Below are 22,399 nucleotides of genomic sequence, written 5' to 3'. Positions count from 1 at the left end.
TGAAAAACTGTGATAGCATCGCCCTGAGCAAGGCAGTCTTGTCATGGACAGATTAATCTGGAAAGCAGCTGTGCAGAACAAAATGACTTCTGGGGTGTACACGGCTGCGGGCTGGTTTTGAGCTCAGGGGGTAATGTTGTAAGTAGTGACAGATACTTCAGATCACGAAAATGTCACCAAGCAATAAAGTTCTCATGTGCTTCTGTGAGTTGAATGGGCAGCTGGCCCTACAGCACTGTTTGATTTCATCAGATTTTTGAAGGAACATTGGGGAAGGCTCTTCCCCTGGGACAAGAGGCTAAAAGCAAAATCAGGGATGATGTGCAATTCACAATGACATAATAGCAGGGAGAAGAAACTAAAAGTAGTTTCAAAAAGTTGTGTGTGTGTGTGGGGGGGGGGGGGTGGGTGTGTGAAAGAGAGAGAGAGAGGGAGGGAGGGAGAGAAAGAGGGGGGGGAGAGAGACAGAGAGAGAGGGAGGGAAAGAGAGAGAGAGAGAGAGAGAGAGAGAGAGAGAGAGAGAGAGAGAGAGAGAGAGAGAGAGAGAGAGAGAATGAGTATAGATTGTGGCTAAAGCCAGAATAATAGTATAAAAGTTTGGGTCACTTTGGACAATTATTTTATGCAGATAGTCATATACTCAATTTCATTGTGTAAATCCATACTTACTCCATTTCCATAACTCTCTCATCCTACATGTATAAAAGAAATTACTCTGAGGCCAGGATGCATCAGAATCATCATTACTATCTTACAACAAACAGGTTTTAAAGTATTTAGAACTTACATTTTCTCCTATTCGTTTTTTAGCATTTGATTCTCAATTGTTACAATGCAAAAATCTAACGCAACTTCTAATAGAACTTCAGATTTAATAACCAGAAAATTAGGTTCCAATTAATTTTGTCTTTTTAATGAGAAAAATGAAACTCAATTTATTAATGACATTAAGACTATCATTTCCAAAATAATGAGTATAGTTAATATCATAAAGGATTACACAACTATGAGTAGAAGTCAATTCCCTACTAAAAATCTTCATGCAACTATAAAATATAACCTAAAGTCTTCAGAAAGACTTATAGTAATGCCATTAAGTATCTTTTGGTATTCAAAAGGACATTAAAAACAATTAATATTGTACATTGTACTTCAACAATAAATTTCCAACTTTCACTCAAACTGATTTCAGTATTGCCACGTGCTTGCTATCTCCTGTTTTATCTTTCTCATATTTTATTGTCTACAATGATTATTTTATGCCTCTTGTACTGTTACCTGGCTCTTGGTAAGATAATTTTTTATTAGTTTCTTGGTAGAGGAGACACCTAACAAGCATGTGTAATAAATTATGAGTAAGGAGAATCAGCAAAACCTTGATTTTATTACTTTATTTTATTAGAATAAATTGTACAGTGACTCACTGTGATATTTCCACATATGTATATATTTAATTTTGCTCAAATTTAATCCTTCTATTGTACTTTCAAACGATAAGTTTCTGGGTCCTTCAAGGGAATGAGTTGGAAGTCCTTGTGAGAGGAAACCAGATCATTGCAAACAAGAGTGTGCACATCTGTGGAAGCCGAATTCTTATGATGGTCTCAATGATCCCTGGCAGCCTCCAGTGTTCAAAACATTCTCACTCCCTTTCCATTTTGGACCTCCCTTGTTTCTTGTAACCAATAGCATATGTGAAAGTGATAGCATGTCATTTCTGACATGAGGTTAGTAACTCTACTCTCTCTCACACACACTCTCTCTCATAATTTCTTTTTATTTCACTACTGAATGTGATGTTAGCACATTTTCCTTTTTTTTTAATTGTGAAAATACCATACAGAGGGGTTACAATTACATGGGCAAAGTAATGAGGACATTTCTTACCAGCTATGCCAACCCCCCCATCCCCCACCCTCTTCCCTAAATTTGTAATTTTGACATAATGACTTGTACCTCTCATTGTTGCAATGGGTCCACCTGTATCCCTATTTAAACGATTTGTTTTTGCCCTTCCCCTCCACACATTATACCAACATCAAGTACAGTGTAAGCAGGGGTTATACTATGGAGGAGGGACATACAAAGCAACAAAGATATTACCTTATAAATATGTTAGAAATAATCGCAAGAAAGAAAAAAAAATTTGAATAGTTATCTTGGGGTTCATTTCACCTAACATCAACGTATCTGACCTTTTCTGCTTGTCTCAGACATATACTAGTTATTGCAAATAAGGGAAACCATGGGACTTATGTTTCTTTGGGCCTGGCTTACTTCATTTAATATAATTTTTTCCAAGAAGGATGGCCAATAGACACATGAAGAAATGCTCATCCTCTCTAGCCATAAAAGAAATGCAAATCAAAACAACATTGAGATACCACCTCACTCCACTTGGAATGGCTATAATCAAGAACTCGAATAACAACAGATGCTGGAGGGGATGTGGCCCAAAGGGAACCCTACTGCATTGTTGGTGGGAGTGTAAACTTGTTCAATCACTTTGGAAAGCAGTATGGAGATTCCTTAAAAGACTCCACATAGAGCTCCCTCCCCTATGTATACAAACAAGATCATACTAAAGGTACAGCACAACTATGTTTATTGCAGCAATATTTACCGTAACTAAGATATGGAACCAACCCAGATTCCCCTCAGTAGATGAATGGATCAAGAAAATGTGGTATATATACACAATGGAATTCTATGCCTCCATCAGAAAGAATGACATTGCCCCATTTGTTAGGAAATGGAAAGACTTGGAAAAAATTATTTAAAAAATATATTAAGTGAAGCAAAACTAGTGATTTTATAAATAAGTAATTCAACAAATCTAGGCTTAAAAGTTATAGGTCAGATTGCTTATAAAACAATATTCTCAATCCTAAACATAACTATCATTTTTTTCTTATTTAGTTTTTAATTAATTAATGAATTTATTTATTATTCCGGGCATGGGGCTTGAACTCTGGGCCTGGGCACTGTTCCTCAGCTCTTCAGCTCAAGGCAAGGCCAGCAATCTACCACCTGAGCCACAGCGCCACTTCCTGCTTTTTCTGCTTATGTGTTACTGAGGAATCAAACCCAGGACCTCATGCATGAAATGCAAGCACTCTACCGCGAGCCATCTTCCCAGCCCATTTAGATTTTTATAATGCCTTGTGAAGGAGAAAGTATTTTCTCTTGCAATTGCTAGAAATTCTCAAAATATGTAAGAATGTCTTCCCACTAATATAATTTCCTTTTCCTATTTAGGAAAATGTAAGACACGCTCCAAGTTTGTGGAGTTTGCATGTAAGCTCAAATAAAATGGAATCAGAGGTTCATATACCACTACAAGATCAGAAAATCACTAGGACAAAAGAGAAAGACTTCAATCTACTATCTAATGGAGGAGTTCAGCTTTTCAAGCTGAGAGAATAGTAATATATATTTTTTTTTTTTTAAATTTTATTTTATTTTATTTGAGAACATACTGTACAGAGGGGTTACAATTACATGGGCAGGATAATGCATACATTTCTTACCAAGCATTGCATCCTCCTCCTTTGTTTACCCTTCACCTCCCTTCCCAGCCTCCCCCCTCCCTCCCACCCAATCATACCCCCCCTCCCCCCCCCCCCACCGACATTGTAAAGCTGGTTTTGACATGACATTTTGTACTTCTCATTGTTGCAACAGGTCCACCTGAATCCTTAAACGACTTGTTTGTCCCCGTCTCCTCCACATGTTATACTGACATCAAATATAGTGATAGCAGGGGTTACACTGTGGGGGAGGGACATACAAAGCAACAAAGAAATAATCTTATAAATGCATTAGAAACACATGCATGAAAGAAACAAAAACATTAAAATACATATTTGAGGTTTTGTTTTCCTAACATCACATTATCTGACTTTTTCCGCTTGACTCATACCTATACTAGATATTGCAAATAAGGGAAACCATGGGACCTATGTTTCTTTGGGCCTGGCTTACTTCACTTAATATAATTTTTTCCAAGCCTTTCCATTTCCTAACAAATGGGGCAATGTCATTCTTTCTGATGGAGGCATAGAATTCCATTGTGTATATATACCACATCTTCTTGATCCATTCATCTACTGAGGGGCATCTGGGTTGGTTCCATGTCTTAGCTATGGTAAATAATGCTGCAATAAACATAGTTGTGCTGGTAGCTTTAGTGTGGCCTTGTTTGTGATCATTTGGGTAAATGCCCAAAAGTGGGATTGCTGGGTCGTTGGGGAGCTCTATGTGGAGTCTTTTGAGGAACCTCCATACTGCTTTCCAAAGTGGTTGAACAAGTTTACATTCCCACCAACAATGAAGTAAGGTTCCTTTCTGTCCACATCCCCTCCAGCATCTGTTGTTGTTAGAGTTCTTGATTTTTGCTGTTCTAACTGGAGTGAGGTGATATCTCAATGTTGTTTTGATTTGCATTTCTTTTATGGCTAGGGATGTTGAACATTTCTTCATGTGTCTATTGGCCATCCTTCTTTCTTCTTCAGAGAAGCTTCTCTTTAAGTCTTTCGCCCACTTACTTATTGGGCAGTTGTTTCTTTGAGGATTTGTTGTTGGGTGGTTTAATTTTTTGAGTTCCAAGTATATTTTAGATATGAGACCCTTGTCCGTTGTATGGCTAGTAAAGATCTTCTCCCAGTCCGTGGGCTTTCTATTGATCTTGCTAGCTATGTCATTTGCCCTGCAGAAGCTCTGCAACCTTATACAATCCCATTTGTCCAGCCTTTCTTTGATTTGTTGTGTTTCCGGGTCTCTATTCAGAAAATTTCGGCCTGAGCCAAGGAGACCCAGGGTTTCTCCTATTCCATCCTGTAATGTTTTCAGAGTGTCTGCTTTGAGTTCAAGGTCTTTTAGTAATGAAGTAATATAGAATAGTAATATAATATATATGTATATGTTTGTTTGTGTGTTAGTTGAGGCAAAGCCTCATACTGGCAACTAGGTACTCTCCCACTTGAGCCACACCTCCAGGGTGCTCAGTTTGTCTTTCAGATAGGGTCTTGTGCTTCTCCTTGGCTAGCCTCAGAAAGGATCTTCACACTTCAACATTAGTAGGCACATACCAGCGAAAGAAAGGCTGCATCTCTAGTAATAATGAGGAAATCATTATAGGATCAATGTTTCTAGGTGATGTTTTTAGGGGTGGGGACTGGTACTGGGTTTTAAGGCCAGGGCATCACATTTTCTCAGCGTGCTTGCTTAGCTGATGCTTTTCAATTTGAGCCATACATCCTGCCTACCTTTTTGCTGGCTATTTTAGAGGGTCTTGCAGAGTTTTCTGCCCAAACTGGTAGAACCCTCCAGAAATCCAATTTTTGGGTAATTAAGATTATAGGTGTAGACTATTAGTGACACTTGGCTTGTTTATTCATTTATTTTTTTTAATGGATGGCACTGCTGTTTAAATTCAGGGCCCCATACTTACTCATCTTACTTCCTCTGGTTACACTCTACCATTTGAATCATACTTCCAACCCCAAGTAACATTAATATGATATTTATATAGTCGCACCAGCAAAACACATTCATACACAAGTTTGATCATTATTCTTCAAAAACAAATTCCAGTCAGGTGCCAGTGGCTCATGCCTTTAATACTAGCTACTCAGGAGCCTGAGATTGAGGATCACAGTTCAAAGCCAGCCCAGGCTTTGTGAGACTTATCTCCAATTAACCACCAGAAAACTGGAAGTGGCTCTGTGGCTCAAGTGGTAGAGTGCTTGCCTTGAGCTGAAGAACTCTAGTCCAGGCCCAGAGCTCAAAAAAAAATTCCATGCTTCCCTAGTTCTCTATGTTGTTATTTCTTACTTAAAATCTTTTCCCTTGCCCATAACTCACACATTTCAATTAACATTGCTTATTCCAGCTTTAAATTCAATTCTACTCTCAAGAATTATAGAATAACTATAGAACTTTGTCACTTCAAACCTTTTGAGTGATACTGACAAGTATCATTTATCAGAATTTTATAGCGCATTTATTAGTGGGGGGGGGTGAATATGTCTTCACAGTTCCACAAACCACAGGGAAGCATAGGACTAGCTAAGAATACTGGCAACAGTTATTTTGAAGGGAGATAGCTGATACCATGTTTGGAGGAAAAATGGAATTTACTTGAAGAACTTGATTGAGGCTTTTAATATTAAAAAAAACTCTAAACTACAGAGATCACCATAGAATATTCCAGACAGGATAGAGAACACAATGAAGGTAGCTATACAAGAGGTCTTAGGGAGTTAAGAGAAAAGGAGTCAGTACTTGCTGAATTTCTCTCTTCTACAGAGTAGGCAAGAAACTAAAGCAATTCAAGATGTGTGGGGCAAGAATGAAACTTATGCCAGGCATGTGCTTCTGTATTTAATCAAATCGTATGGAACAATTTATGATATTAAGCTTGAATTAAAACTATGTAATTGAAATTAAGATTTGAAATATTCATTTACTTTTTATTAAAGGATAAATATTTTAAATATAGCTAGAGAAATCAATTATTTTAGTAATATATCTACATTGTTACCTCTCTAAATGGTATATATAAAGTAATAAGATCCAAAAATAATGGACATGTCTAAAGCACATAAAATAATAGGAAAATGTAAATTGACTGACTTGAAATGACTTTGAAAACTTTCCAAACAATGGTCATTGATTGAGTTATTGAGTGAAGCAATTTTATATTGCAAACTATTTACCAAGGTATCTTTATAGAGATTTTTATTAAACCTGTAAATCATATGGGAAATAGTTTTTAATGAATGGATTAATGACATTAACTTAGATCACATTAGTATGGTTAGGACAAGCCAACATCAGGCTTTGGGAAACATCTGTGAGTGAAATAGTGTACATAACTTTCGTGAAATTTATTGAGTACTTAGTTGTGGTAATCCAGGTGCTCTGAAGACAGAAACAAATATAGCATTCACTTCCTATTAGAGATCATTCTTACTGAATGAATGTAATGGGAGCACAGAAATAAACATTTCCTTATAGATTTCATTTGGTGGGCATATATATTTTGTCTTAGAAGCTTTTTAAATAAGTTTTTTATTGTAAAAATACTGTACAGAGGGGTTACAGTTACATGAGCAAGGTAATGAATAGATTTCCTATCAAGCATTGTTGCCTCCTCCTTTGTTTTCCCCCTACCATCCCTTCCCTCCCACCTTCACAACTACACTCCCAGGCCCACCCTCGCCTAAATTACAAAGTTCTTTTTTTGACATAGCCTCTTATCCATCTCATTGTTACAATGGGTCCACCTGTATCCCTATCTAAACACGTTGTTTTTTCCCTTCCCCTCCCCAATTTAGACAGACATCAAATACACTGAAAACAGGGATTATTCCATAGGGGAGGAACATACAAAACAACAAAAAAAATCACATGGTGCAAAGAAACATAGGTCCCATGGTTTCCCTTATTTGCAATAGCTAGTATACGTCTGGGACAAGCAGAAAAGGTCAAAAGCTATGTACATATGACCAGATAAGATGAGGTTAAGCAAAATGAGCCCCAAGATAGGGACACAACTGTTTTTTTTTTCTTTCTTGCTATTGTTCCTAACATATTTATAATACACTATGTGTCTTAGAAGTTTTAATGAAAAGATTCCTAGAGTAAATCATCCTTCCATTGAGGAGTGTGGGAACATGAAACAGGCCAACTTTGGAAGGCTAGAATAGGAGAACAACATGTAGCTAAGTACAGAGCTACGCCTCATGAGGATGGGAGGAACCCAACACTTGGCACCACTGCAGGAACTCTCAAAGGTAGAAGAAAATGCAACTGATCTCTTTGTGTGGATCATGCTCTTTGAGTCCATCAAAACACAAACATAAAATATTTCATTTTAAAGTGTGCTAGAAGCTACATGTCATTTATGTGTTGTTTATCTCTGTCCATATAATTTGACATACGGCTAGAATAGATTATTTAAAACTTATTGAAAAATGATTGCCCAGAGTACTTCTGTGGTGGAAAATAGGAAAGTAGGAAAGGAAGAAAGAACTGGGGGTAGAGACTGACTTGCTGTAGCAAGGACAACAAAACATCTCAGAGGTCCAGTAGAAGGAACAGGGTTTCATGGGTATGATTTTGAGTTTCATCATTTTAATGAAGGTCTAGGGAAAGAGGAAGTAGCTCTGGATTGAAAACAATCAAAAAAGATAAATTTTGTATTATTCAGGAGAAAGGAAAGGTTGGATTTAGGAGGTTCATTGGTGAGCAAGCAGCAGGGACTCAGGGAATTGTTTTTCATTCTGGTGGGTCCAATGCATTGTTTTCTTTTGTTCTTGGGCTGACCAATATAAACCTGTTTTTATCTTGTTAGCATAGGGTACACAAATGAAGAGAGAATGCAATGGTGAGAATGAAGTCATAATATACAATGCATATGCTATGAAACTAGAAAAATTGAAGGTATGTGCAAAATTGGGGATGAGGAGGAAGAAGGATGAAAATAATGATTTGACCAAAATATATCATAATACATCATTAACTGATGTGCTGAATGGTAACTCCTTTGTACAACTACTTAAAGATTAAATAAGTAAATAAATATGATCTGATAGCCAGTTGACCTGATTTTTGCATCGTTTACAATTAGAAAAAATACATAAAAAAGGCATAAAACAATGATAAGTTTATAATAGTCACTTAATCCATAGTAAATAATTAGCAAGATTAAATCAGATGTTTCCTTGTTTTTTGGCAGCACTGGTGTTTGAATGTAGAGTCTCAAACATCTTAGGCAAAGGCTTTATCATTTGAACCACACCTCCATCATTTTCTTGCTGAATGATTTTGACCTAGGGTCTCTTGAACTTTGGCAACCTGGCACTTGGCTTCACATTTTAATACTAACATACTGGTATTTATCAGAAAACATAACCATTTTGGGCTAGTGTTGTTCTGTGTTAGCAAATAGCTAAATTTCTGGGAAGGCTTCTTTTGCTTTATTTGTAGGAATATATATATATATATATATATATATATATATATATCCTTCCCAAATTAGATTGCTTTACTTAGTTTTTAATTTAATTTTATTGTCAAGGTGATGTGCAGTTGCATAACTAAGGTAATGAGTACATTCCTTGTCAAATGTTGTTGCCTCCTCTCTTGTTTTTATCCCACTTTCCCTCCAGCCCCACTCTCCTGTCCCCAAGTTGTAAAGTTCATTTCCAACATATTGCCTTGTGAGTATTGCTGTTGTATTGATTCACACTTTGTCTTTTGTCTCACTGTTTTCTTGTTCCCCTTCCCTTGCCCAATTTAGATATACGTATACACAAGACACAGGGTAACAAAATCAAATATACTGACAACAGGGGATAAACCAAAGGAAAGAAAAATGAAAGGAAAAAAAAAGCAACATTTTCACACAGTACATTAAAAAACAACAAAGAAAAACCTCTCATTTTCATATCTGGGAGTTCATTTCAATTAGCTTCATCTTTTATGGTCATGTGTACATAGCTATTGGATTTGTGAATAAATAGGAAATGTCAGATGGTTTCCAACAATGTAACCAATTTTCACTGCCTACCCCTCCCCTAAGTTTTACATAGATGATTGTATTAGCCTTCCAGGGTTCCTCAAGGCTAGGCTGTGCAGCTCAGTGTTTTACTCCCTCACCTCCTTTAAGATGAAACCAGCTCAGGAAGATAGCGGACATGTTAATAGAAAAAGTCCAGGTCATTCTACAGTTGGTCAACTTGAAATTCAAAAGGCTTCCTGGTAATGCACCAATTTTCCATTGTTAACAAAGACATTTCTTATTTGTAAAGCTACAATATAGAAGTGGATGATATATTCATAGAGATTCTCAGCTTAAAGTAATTATAGTGATTTTTTAGTCAGAATCATTCACTTTACTTTAGAGATTAGATATTCCTTTCAATGAATTTGTTGGATTTATGGAAAGTAAAATATGATCTGTTTGGAGTCATGATTTTATTATGTGATGTTAATCAATGTATAACATCACACACTACTTGAGTCGGTTATATGATCTATTTTTCTGGACAAGATCTTCAACCTTATATATAAGTCATTCATTCTGTACTCCATCATAAATGTTTCATTGAACAGTTCCTTCTTGAGATGTTTATTTCTTTCCACTTCCTAGACATGCACATACTTGCTTAACTAATAACTTTATCAACAGTTGTTGTTCAACAATACTCCAATTTTCTCCATTGCTCCATTAGAGTCATTTTTGAACATTAGGCTATTTCTTTTTCTTTGTATAGTATACCAAAGAAAAAGTTAGTTATAACAACAAAATATTTATTCTGGCATGTTCTTTAGATTATTACTTTTCTATGCCCCTTTTTATTCTTATAAGAATATGCTATAATATGTAATAGTCATTGGTTTTTTATGAGTTAACAAATGAGTTATTTCAATTATCAGCACTTATGAACTTGTGTTTTCACAATAGAGGTAAACGGATTGTGGTTGTATCAAAGGTCAGGAGCTCAATTCACAGCTTCCTGGAAGAATAAACTTTAGTCCTAGAAAAGTAAATCAAATTGCTACCAACTCTAAGATTTTTCTGTGATAACTGATACTTAGGTCATTAGTTTAAATTTCAAAACTCACCTTCTTGGTGAAAAAAAAAACCTTTAATTCCTTTTAGAATATTCACACCTCACTTTGACTATATAATTTTTTTCATAATTCTAAATTTAAAAGGAATGCCAAGTCCCACATAGTTATCCAATTATCCAATGTGAAGCCCAAGTTTCTCTCCCTTTCTTTTTCCTTCCCTTCATATCAGATATATCAGTGAGTTCTACAGATTCATTTTTTTAGCCTCTAAAGCAAATTTTAAACTACCCCCAATCCACTCAATCACTTCCATCTCTATTACCACAATGTATGATAGATCTTTCTCTTCTCTGTATTAACAGTATGCACCTGTGGGACTACTATCAGATCTACATTTATAGTGCGCTCTCCACATGAAAACGAGTCAGGCTTCTTAAAATTCAAATAGGTCCTTGTCTAGCTTACAGCCTTTACACTTCACATAGATTAGAATCTAAGTTTTGAGTTCTTAGAAAAATGGCTCAGTGAGACATCTCTTGCCTTAATCTCTATTTCTGCCTGTCGTAGTTCAAATGTGCTCTAGTCTCTACTCTGAAAGAAGCAGAATTTTCATCATAAAAGCATCTCAAACTTTTTTCCATCATGATTCCTCAAGTCACTGAGTCTGTAAGACATCTGCGAGATGAACTTCTCCAACCTCCCTCTGCAAACAATCTGCTCACTATTCACCCAAGTCACTGTGTTAGATGACTTTGTTTATTATCTCTTTAAAAATTATCCTGGCCTGAAATTATCTTCTTATTCATAAACTTATGCTCAGCATTATGTAGAACTTGTGAGCATTTAAATCTCTTAAGTTGTGTATGCTAAGGGGATAACATAAAAAATAACTTTGAATTGATAACACTCCAACCAGACATTATATGTCTTTACTCTGATTCTTGATAGTATTTGATTGGTGTTATGTTCAGAAGCAGATAATATTATTTTATATATAAGACATATATAATCTGCTCAACCAAAATGAAGGCATTTTGAAAACATATTGAATTTCTTTTAAAGCTATGTCTTCTCCCATGAGAAAACAAAGAACATTAACTCAAACTTCAGCTTGGTTCAACTCATGCCCACAAAATTTATTAATCTCCCAACACAATTTTCTCTGAAACATCAACTGTGTATTTTTAAAATACTTCTTGATATTATTAAACATGAATCAATATTATATGGCGTATCTGGTGAATTAACAAATAATATATGTCTGCCTTACTAATTAGTTTTCTAGAATGATTAACATTTTTGAGTCATGTGTTTCACTTATTAAGAATAGAATACAACTTTATTGGTTACTTGTTGTGGATCAGAAATTGTGTCAATTTTTTTTTTAATTTCCTCCTTTTTTCTTAACAGCTATGACATAAGAATACCAGCCACACTTTACAAATGCAAAATTGATCATTTTGAGATATGAAAAATATCCAAGGTATTGACTTATTTTTGTTGTCACTGGGGTTTTTTAGTTTCTTTGTTTGAATAAAATTGCATTTAAAAATTGGTAAATCTACCTGTACAACAATGTTTATTGCAGCATTAGTCACCATAGCTAAGATATGGAACCAATTCAGATGCCCCTCAGTAGATGACTGGATAAGGAAAATGTGGTATATATACACAATGGAATTCTATGTTTCCATCATGAAGAATGACATTGCCCCGTTTGTTAGGAAATGGAAAGATTTGGAAAAAATTATACTAAGTGAAGTAACAGGCCCAAAGAAACATAGTTCCCATGGTTTCCCTTATTTGCAATAACTAGTATAAATCTAGGACAAACAGAAAAGGTCAAAAGCTGTATACATATGACCATATAAGATGATGTTAAATGAAATGAACCCCAAGAAAGGGACACACATTTTTTTTTTCCTTTCTTGCTATTGTTTTTAATGTATTTAAAATGCACTATGTGATTTTTTTTGTTTCTTTTGCATGTTGTTTCCCCATGGTATAACCCCTGTTTTCATTGTGTTTGATTCTGGTGCCCTACATCTTGTATATACACTTTTCTAATTGGGGGAGGGGAAGAGGAAAAACAAAATGCTTAAATAGGGATACAAGTTGACCCATTGTAACAATGAGATGTACAAGACATTGAAAATGAACTTTACAACTTTGGGTGGGGCAGTAGTTGGGGAGGTGGGGAAGGAAGAGATGGTAGGGGAATAACAAAGGAGGAAGCAACAATGCTTGATTAAAAATGTACTCATTACATTACTTATGTACAAAAGATGAATAGATATTTATAGCAATTTCCTACACTTCATTCTAATAAGAAAATTCTACGAATTTTAGTAGCGGCATCTATCACTTCATGATTACTTGTCTTCAAACAATAAATTCCTTGAATAAAAAAATTGTATTTAAAAGTTGGGTGGCAGTGGTTCATGCCCAGAATCCTAGCTACTCAGGAGGCTGAAATCTGAGCATCATGGTCCAAAGCCAGCACAGGCAGGAAAGTCCATAAGACTCATTTCTAATAAACTACTCAGAAAAAGCCAGAAGTGGTGGTGTGGTTCAAGTGGTAGAGTTCTGGCCCTGAGTACAAAGAGGCTCAGGGCCAGTGTCCATTCCCTGAGTTCAAGCCCCAGGACCTGCACAACAAAAACAAACAAAAAATGTATGTAAGTGATATTATTATCTTGTATTACATTAAACACCTTTTTTGCATTCACTCAATACAATAAATTTTACTTTTATTTCTTAATTTAATTTTCTTCAAGGTGATGTACAGTGGATTTACAGTTACATACTTAAGGTAGTGAGTTTAATAAATATAAAGAATTCTGATCTTTTAAACTGATATTCCTGTTTCCTTAGTTATTACTCAATGGCTGGCTGAGAGTTTTCAAAAACTAAACACTTTGGTAAGCAGTTAACTAAAAACATTTCCTCTCTAAAACTTATAGAAAATATTTTTGCTATTATTGTATTTCTCATGCATCTGCATCTCCAAGTAAAATGAGAAAATCAACGTTAATTTGTAAATGATTCCAAATGGTTTTAGATGAGTGGATATTCTATTCCTGGATTTCCTACTGCCTTTATCATATATTTCACTTTTTTGACTAGAAAAATCTGAGGTTTACTATTTTATTAATCCATTCATCTATTTATATTGAACAGTGGGTATTTTTGATATATAATTTATATTTCTAAAAGTGTAAATTATATATGTTTCATCTGTGTCTTTACTTCAAGGAAGAAAAGAATTGGCATGAATATATAAAAATAAATTTTTATTATCTTTACTTGTACAAATGAATTGCTATTCAACAAAGCAGTTAATGAATACAATATATTTTGATCAATGTTATGCCTTTCAACAATCTCAACTAAGTATGGTCTGAAAATATGGTCTTAAGAGACTTATTCCATATTTTTATTGCCTTGTTGTGATTGTTAGTACTTAGCTTTTTAACTCGGGGCATAACATTTGCTAGAAAAGTGCTCAGTCATTTGAAATGTGCCCCAGAACTTTTCATTTCAGTCAATTTTGAAGCAGGTTCTTGTGGGTTTAACCTGGCTAGCCTGGAATAAACAATAATAACCCATCTACTAATTCCTCTTCTGCAGAGAGAATGATGAATACATACCATCCTCACAGCACTTCCGTTGAGATGGGGAATCTCACCAACTTTTTGCCCAGACTGGATTTGAAACAACCTTCTTCCAAGTAGCTGAGATTACAAGTGTGGGCCATTTTGGCAGAAAAATTATCTTTGTTAGTTTTAGAAAATTAGAATAAAATTAGTTTTTTTTAATTTTTGAGGATTTAACTATTAATAGTCTTGGGATAACTTGCTCTGATCTTATTAATTGTGTGATGTTTTATGTTTTTCTTTTCTTGTATTAAGGGCTATAAGTCTTTATATTGTAGCAAAAGTCTCTATTATAAGATATCTTCTCTCTTGGAAATTACCTTCATTGTCTATCTTTGAAGGGCAAGGACATTGATTTACTTCAACTTAAAATCACTTTTAGTATCTCTGTGCCATACTGATATAAATCTTAGTCATTTCCTCCAAAACTGTTACTGTACTCAGGGAGGTGTTATGACATTCATGTATAATCTAGCAGTCTTACCCTGTGAGTGCTATAGGTAGCCACAAAATCAATTTCCACTCCACGGCATTTCCATTCTTTTAGTCATCAATTCGCTGACTGCGATGTTCAGGACTGATTCTACTTCTTAGCAAGGATTTCTTTTGCCATAAATATCTTGAACTTTCCTTCTCATCCAGGTAACCTTAAAATCTAGAAACCCTTGTGTAATGCAGTATAGAGACAAATAAAACATGATTTAGCACTTTGAACTCTGTGATTTTATTTAAGAGCAACCGTGATCATATTTCAATTCTGTGGCTCTTATTTGATCAGCAATAAATTTTTGCACAGGAAATGTTTTCTTCTTAATTTGATATAATAGCTTTTGGCTACTCTAATTTCCCACAAGAGGAAAATATGAGGCCGGGAACTCTCTTGAGCTAGCAACTCATTTTCACATTTAACTGCTCTTTGTAAACTATTCACTTAAATGTTCTTATTGTGCTATGAATACCCATTTTTTTAAATGACAGAACCGGTGTGGCCTCATGGCCATATGGCCACTTCTAAACCAGCATGGTTTTGGTTATATAGGGTATTGCTGCTAGTATTGACAGTAGAAGAGCAGGTACATGTCAGTATTGTTCTCTGTACTCTTAGTTTTATTCTTTGGTAAACATAAAGACAAGGTGTTAAATGCAGTTTCAAATGTGTCCAAATTACAACTTTAACCCAGCTGGCGGTGTGAATTTACATAAGTTAATTCCTGAACCTTAATTTCCTTATCCAAAAGAAATAATAATGTAATTTATCATATATGTTATGATGTTACATCGAAGTTAATTGAGTACAAATAAGAAGCTCCATATGTGGCAGTTATTTCTATGTTTGTCACTGCAGGATATATGCTAGCATCTAACTCATGGAATATGATAATTTACAGCTGTTAAATGAACAGACGAGTGGATGAACAATTTATTCAGATAATATTACAATATCGTGTGAGTCATAAAGGAGGAAACCCTTCAGTTCTTATTCTTGAGAATTTCTTATACTTGAGAAGAACTAAAATTCTAAAATGAGGAGAAATGGAGCATAAACATTAATGTCATTCTTTCCCTCCTGAGGGGAGTTTAGAGCCTTGGAAGAAGAGAGAATTAATCTTCTTGGTAAGTTCTGCTCAGAATAGACCTACATTACAGTGGTTCTTCTTGTCTAAATTTATATTATTTTTCCCATTTGATGTTTCTTAATTTAGTTTGTGCCTTTAGGAAAATTTCCAGTAACTTTGGAGAGCGATTGCTTTTTGCCCTTTCAATTTTTCCCAGTCATGCTTGTTCTGATGGATTAAGTGGTGCTAGATTTCTCCGATACTGGCATTCCTTACTTAGTATTAAATATCAGTATTTCTTCATTCTCACTACCAATGTCAACAATTTAGGAAGCTTGCTTTACGAAATTGTCATTGTCTAGCCTACACCTACAGAAAATCTGATTTAATTGAATAAGTGGCATTGGAAGGAACTAATATTAATGGTTGGTCTATCAGATGTCTCAACAGAGGATCAGACGTTGAAGTTCTGGTCCACTGATGGTGAATCCAGTCATTTAAATTTGAGTGGATCATGAGGGCTGTGACTTCATCAATGGACTGAGCCACAGATGTGTTCCTATTGAATATACAGTTTTGAATTGGAGCTGGGCTAGAGGAACTGGTCCCTGTGCTTCATCAGTGATGGCTGCTCCTTGTTTTCTTCTTCTCAGACCTACCATGAGGTGAGAATCTCTACTCTACCTTATGATTCCCATCAAAATAGTCTACCTCACTATGAGCTAGCCCAAGAGCAACAGAGCCAAGTGACCATTGGCTGATACCTCTGAAAGTAAGGCAGAATAAATCTCCCTTTGCTTAAGCTGTTTATCTCAGAGATTGTGCACCACAGAAAGAGTTAATGGTTTACAAGTGATGTGGGGTTATATTACACTATAATGTCATCCTACTACACAGTAGTGGTACATTTTATTACTTTTCTGTCTTCTAGTGTCTGGGGACACGGACTAACATTTTCACCACTCCCTTTCAAAATTGGATGGATATGTGTGTTCAGGTGTAATGACAAGTATGAGCTGACATGTATCTTTTTAGAGACAGCATACTGACGTGCTGAAGATCAGTTTGTATTTTTCATTTCTTTCTTTTTTTTCATTCTTATAAACCATGAAACCTAATTTGAGGTTAAGGTGTCAGAAGATAAAATGCAGTCTGTAATTTTTGGCAGTCATCAGTGGATTTAATGAGGTATTTAAGACTAGAACTGGTAAATATAATGTCATTGTCTTAGCAATTATATTTCTGTAGCAAAGCCTAGGATATCCTGACTGATATACTCATTACCAGCAATTCTTCCCATGATAATTTATGGATTAAATGCTAAATATTTGAGTTGGAACTTACATTGCTGTTGCAGAAATTTGATATCTTGAAATTCACAGTGATGAACAAATACTACTTTAAATAAGGTAAATAATGGCTTCAATAAAACTAAGGATATTATTTCTTGAAAGATCCTATAGAGGAAGTATAGTTCCAAGTTGAAAACTGAAAGTCAGAATTTATAATATCTGTCACAAGGAATGAGGTCAGGAAGATAAGAAAAAATATCAAAATAGATATAAAATGACCATTTTAAAACAGAATAAAACAAAATGCCAATTTTCATTTGGTCAGACAATAGGTGAATGTAAAATAGAACCATAATGAGATACAATTTTTGACCCGCCAATATATTTAACAAATTTTAAATGCAGATTAGATACATGAAAAATAGTGTGAGAAGCTTTTATTTTATACATTTTTACTTGCAATAAAAAAAAATCCTCATTTACCTTTGGAAAACAATATGACAAGATCTTTGAAATTTTACCATGCATAAATATTAAGATGTTACAATTATACTCCTTAGAAATTTGTATATGAGGTTGGGAAGGTGGCTCAGTGGTAGAGTGCTTGCCTCACATGCATGATGCCCTGGGTTTGATTCCTCAGCACCACATAAGCAGAAAAAGCCGGAAGTGGTTCTGTGGCTCAAGTGTTAAAGCGCTAGCCTTGAGCTAAAGAGCTGAGGGACAGCTCCTAGACCAAGAGTTCAGGCTCCACAACAAAAAAAGAAATTTGTATATGTTCATGTTCACTAGCATATACAGAAGCACTAAATCAACAACAACGCTGTCTAGGGAAAACACAGATGTTGAGTATAAAAGAAATAAATTGGGTCATAGAGGTGGAAAGTTATGCAGCAAAGCAAAAGAGTAAAATCCTTCTATGTCTAACAAGATAAATGAAATAGTAAAGAATGATGTTGGATGATGACATAAGAAACTTAGAAAAATACTGAACACAATGATCTTCTTAGGTTTAGAAGAGGAGAAGGGATAATATATTGCTTGAGGGATAAGAAAGTGAGAGAATGTATAAAGGTAAGAAGAATAAAATCAATAAATCACAAATTATTGGTTCCCTTTGAGAAGTGCAAATTAAGTGGTACAAATAACAAATAATATTTTAGTCTTCAATTTGGATCATCAATTCAAGAATAAAATAAGCCAAAGTTTTACTTACATAAAGGGATATTTTAAAATTACTGTACCCAATGACAAAATGTTAAAGGAAAAACCCTGGTTTGTGTGTGTAGCCCAATTTGGGAATCACTGCCTAAGCCAATCATCCTCTTACTTGTGACTATGAACAGAGTAAGAATGTCTGACAACTGATCAGAAACACAGACTCCCAAATCTGATGTAGACTTAATGGACTAGAAACCATGACTGCTGAGATTAGAGATTCCTAGGTGACCATATACCTGTACAGAGAAAGCAAAAAAATGTATCAGCCTAGATGATTTCTAATATACTTGACAATATTATTTTTGCATTTTTGTTAGCATCTATTGGTAATACAAAAATATTTTTGTGACATCTCCATACCTATGTAAACTATCTACATATCAAAGTGCCCAGCCCCTCACTCTCTCCTTTCTCTTCCCCTTCTTTAAAACAATGGATTTCAACAGGTGTCATTGCCCATTGTCTCATTGCTCTAACACAGACATAGATACACAAACAGACACACAGATATGCCCACAGACAGTCACACACACACACACACACACACACACACACACACATTCTTTGATTGTATTTGCCCTCATGCTCTCTATTAGACCTTTCCTTGCCCTCTGGTGCACATTTCTACCAGAATTTGTTTTTTTTTTTCTGTTTCTTTTTTGTGTATGATAATTAAATATAGAGTTTTCTCAATGGTGTGTCACAAAACTCCATAATCTTTCAACAACCTTTCAGTGAGTTTCCTTATGCCATCTCCATACAAAGATGCATTGAATTTCTTAATATTCATGAAAATAATTCCAAGAAAAACTCTTTTGCTATTCCTAAGTTCTTTTCTGACCATTTGTTCATTAATTAAAACAAAACAAAACAAAACCAAGGTTAGCAAGGAAAGCTAACATAAGGCATATATAAGGTATATCATTGCAAGGTGGACACACTATCTCTTTCACATCAATGCTTGTGAAAGTTACAGTTATTACCTTCTTTTTATACATGATGAAGCAGAAATATTTCTAGCTAATAGAAATCTAACCAAATAACCCTGTTATGTCAGGGTTGGTTTGGTTTTATAAATCAGCCACTTTATTCTCTTTCTAGCCTCTTTTCATGTTCATTTTTCACGATGAGGAAATAAGTCTTCCATTGTCTAGAAAGAAAGAAAAAAAAAAGAAAAAAACCTACATCTATCATTTTTTTTAACATTAGTGCCCTGCATAGGTCTCACATGAAAATACAATCAATATGTATGTATATTATTATTGATATTTTAAATAATTCAAGGTAAATTCTAAAAAAGTAGCATTTAAGATAATTATTTAATAGATCTTGCTTGCAAAAATAATGTGTTCAACATATATTTTATGCCTAAGAAACAAACAAGCTTCAAGCACTTGCAATAGTATTGTTATAAAAACTTGTCTATTAAGAAAGGTTATATAAATATAATCCTTAGAAACTCATTTAATTAAGTTCCAGGTGAAACTTTAGATATGTTAAGAAATTTTCACCATTTTAGGAGAGCAAGCAAAGCAGCCGCACACAAGCATCTCTCCTGGAAGAAAAACACTTCAACTATTCGAAGAGGACAAGCAGAAATGTCGGAAAGACTTGTAGGAAAGGTTAGCTAAACAGAGCTAAGCAACAATTCTATGTGTGATATTTCTGTGTTCCAATTTCAGTCTATCTCGGAAGTGGCGCTGTAGCTCAAGTGGTAGAGCGCTCGCCTTGAGCTGAAGAACTGAGGGACAGCGCCCAGGCCCAGAGTTCAAGCCCCACGACCGACAAAAAAAAAAAGGTAATGCTCCAATTTCAGTCTATCTCCCAAAGCTATAAACATTATAAGTGAATGCGTGGTACAAGAAATTCAGAAAATTGAGCATCTATTCTAGTTTCTGAAGTTGTGTTGTAACCATTTTAAAAGTCCAAGCTCTTGTTATTGTTGTAAACATCCAACAACAATTTAAAAGACCTCTTCGAGATCTCAAATACATCTGATGAGCACAAATGTTCCCCTGGAATAGTGAGCTATGTGTTGTTTATCACTTGACTCACCCAAACAATAATGTATTTTCACTAGGTAGGTCTTTTACTTGTATTGGAGATGTACTACTAACTAAAAATATTCTTGTATTTTATAAATTGAATTAATAATTGTTGCTTTCAACACTATATATAAAACAGCTTAAAGTTGCCTTGAGCTTGATATGAGGAGATTTCTCAGAAAATATTCCTGTAATGACAGTAAATAGTCTCTCTGCCCACATACATGCTAAAAGAATAAAGATATTCTATATGTAACTATAAGCTATTTAAAAAAACTCCTGTCTACAAAATCAACATCATTATCATTAACACTTTAGAAGCCATTGACCATATTTATTTTTAATTGTTTTATTTATTACTTAAAATAATTATACTAGGGATCAAAATAGAAAAAAATAAAGATAATACACCAAACCATCATAACATTTCAGAAGAAATTATAGAAATGTGATGTATACTTATAGTTGATACCTTTTTCAATACTTTTCTCCTGAATAACATAAAAAAATTAGATATTCAGTGATTTTTATTCTTTTTCCTATGGAGAATAAAGTTAATAAAATGTAAAATGAGCTATGCTGTCATGATACCAAGGTCTTCACATCCAAGGCAATGATAAAAGATTTTCTTCCTGTTTTTATATTATTTATATTGTAAAGATACCATACAGAAGGGTTATATTTACCTGAGTAAGGGAATGAGTACATTTCCTATTGAGCATTATTGCCCCCTCCTTTGCTTTTCCCCTACCATCCCTTCTCTCCCCACCTTCCCAACTACTCACTCCCTCCTAAGTTGTAAATTTCATTTTCAACATAGTGCCTAGTACATCTCATTGTTACTATGGGGCAATCTGTATCCTTATTTCAGCATTTTGTTATTTCCCTTCCCCTACCCAAATTAGAAAAGTGTATATACAAGATGCAGGGTACCAGCATCAAATACAGTGAAAACAGGGGTTATACCATTGGAGAAGAACATATAAAAGAAACAAAAAAAATCACACAGTATATTTTAAATATGTTTAAAAATAATAGCATGTAAGAAGAAAAAAAACAACTGTGTCCCTATCTTGGGGTTCATTTCATTTAGCATCATTTTATATGGTCATACATACATAGCTTTTGACCTTTTCTGCTTGTCCTAGATTTATAACAGGCACTCTATCACTTGAGAACCACACCTAGATCCCTTGTTTCTGAGATAGTCTCAACACTATCTTAGCCTTGACAAGTCTTCTACTAGGGTCTTCTTGCCTATACCTTTAAATTAGCTGAGATTACAGACATGCACTATCATTCTTGGCTGTTTTTTAAATATTCAAAAATCACAGTTTTCAAGATAGGAATTCATCACTCTAACCTTAGTAAATAGCAAATCAGATAAAAATCAATGGGCATCTTTGCTGAAGAATTTATCATAAATAGACATGATGTACAATGTTGGCTCTAGGATTAAAACTTAATAGTGTTCGACCAAATTCTTTGGAATAGAATCTTCAAGTCTTATAAGTGAACAGTGTTTTTTTTCTTTTTTCTTTTTTTTATTGTGAAAATACTGTACAGAGGAGTTACGATTACATGGGCAAGATAATGAGTACATTTCTTATCAAGCATTGTAGCCTCCTTCTTTGTTTCCCCTTCCCATCCCTTCCCATCCTCCCCCCTCCCAACCCCCCACCCAAATCTCCCTGCCCCGCACCCGAAAGTTGTAAAGTTTGTTTTCGACATAACAACTTGTACATCTCATTGTTGCAATGGGTCCACCTATATCCCTATTTAAACGATTTGTTTTTCCCCTTCCCCTCCACAAATTATACCGACATCAAATACAGTGAAAGCATGGGTTATACTGTGGGGGAGGGACATACAAAGCAACAAAGAAATAATCTTATAAATGTGTTAGATACAATCGCATGAAAGAAAAAAAAACATTTGAATACATATCTTAGGGTTCATTTCCCTAACATCACCTTATCTGACCTTTTCTGCTTGACTCAGACATATACTAGATATTGCAAATAAGGGAAACCATGGGACCTATG

The sequence above is a fragment of the Dipodomys spectabilis genome, unplaced genomic scaffold, assembly GCF_019054845.1.
Source record: "Dipodomys spectabilis isolate Male_0828 unplaced genomic scaffold, ASM1905484v1 ptg000145l, whole genome shotgun sequence".
NCBI classification, from domain to species: domain Eukaryota; kingdom Metazoa; phylum Chordata; class Mammalia; order Rodentia; family Heteromyidae; genus Dipodomys; species Dipodomys spectabilis.
The sequence above is the reverse complement of the archived record's forward strand: the minus strand, read 5'-3'. Positions refer to the sequence as shown.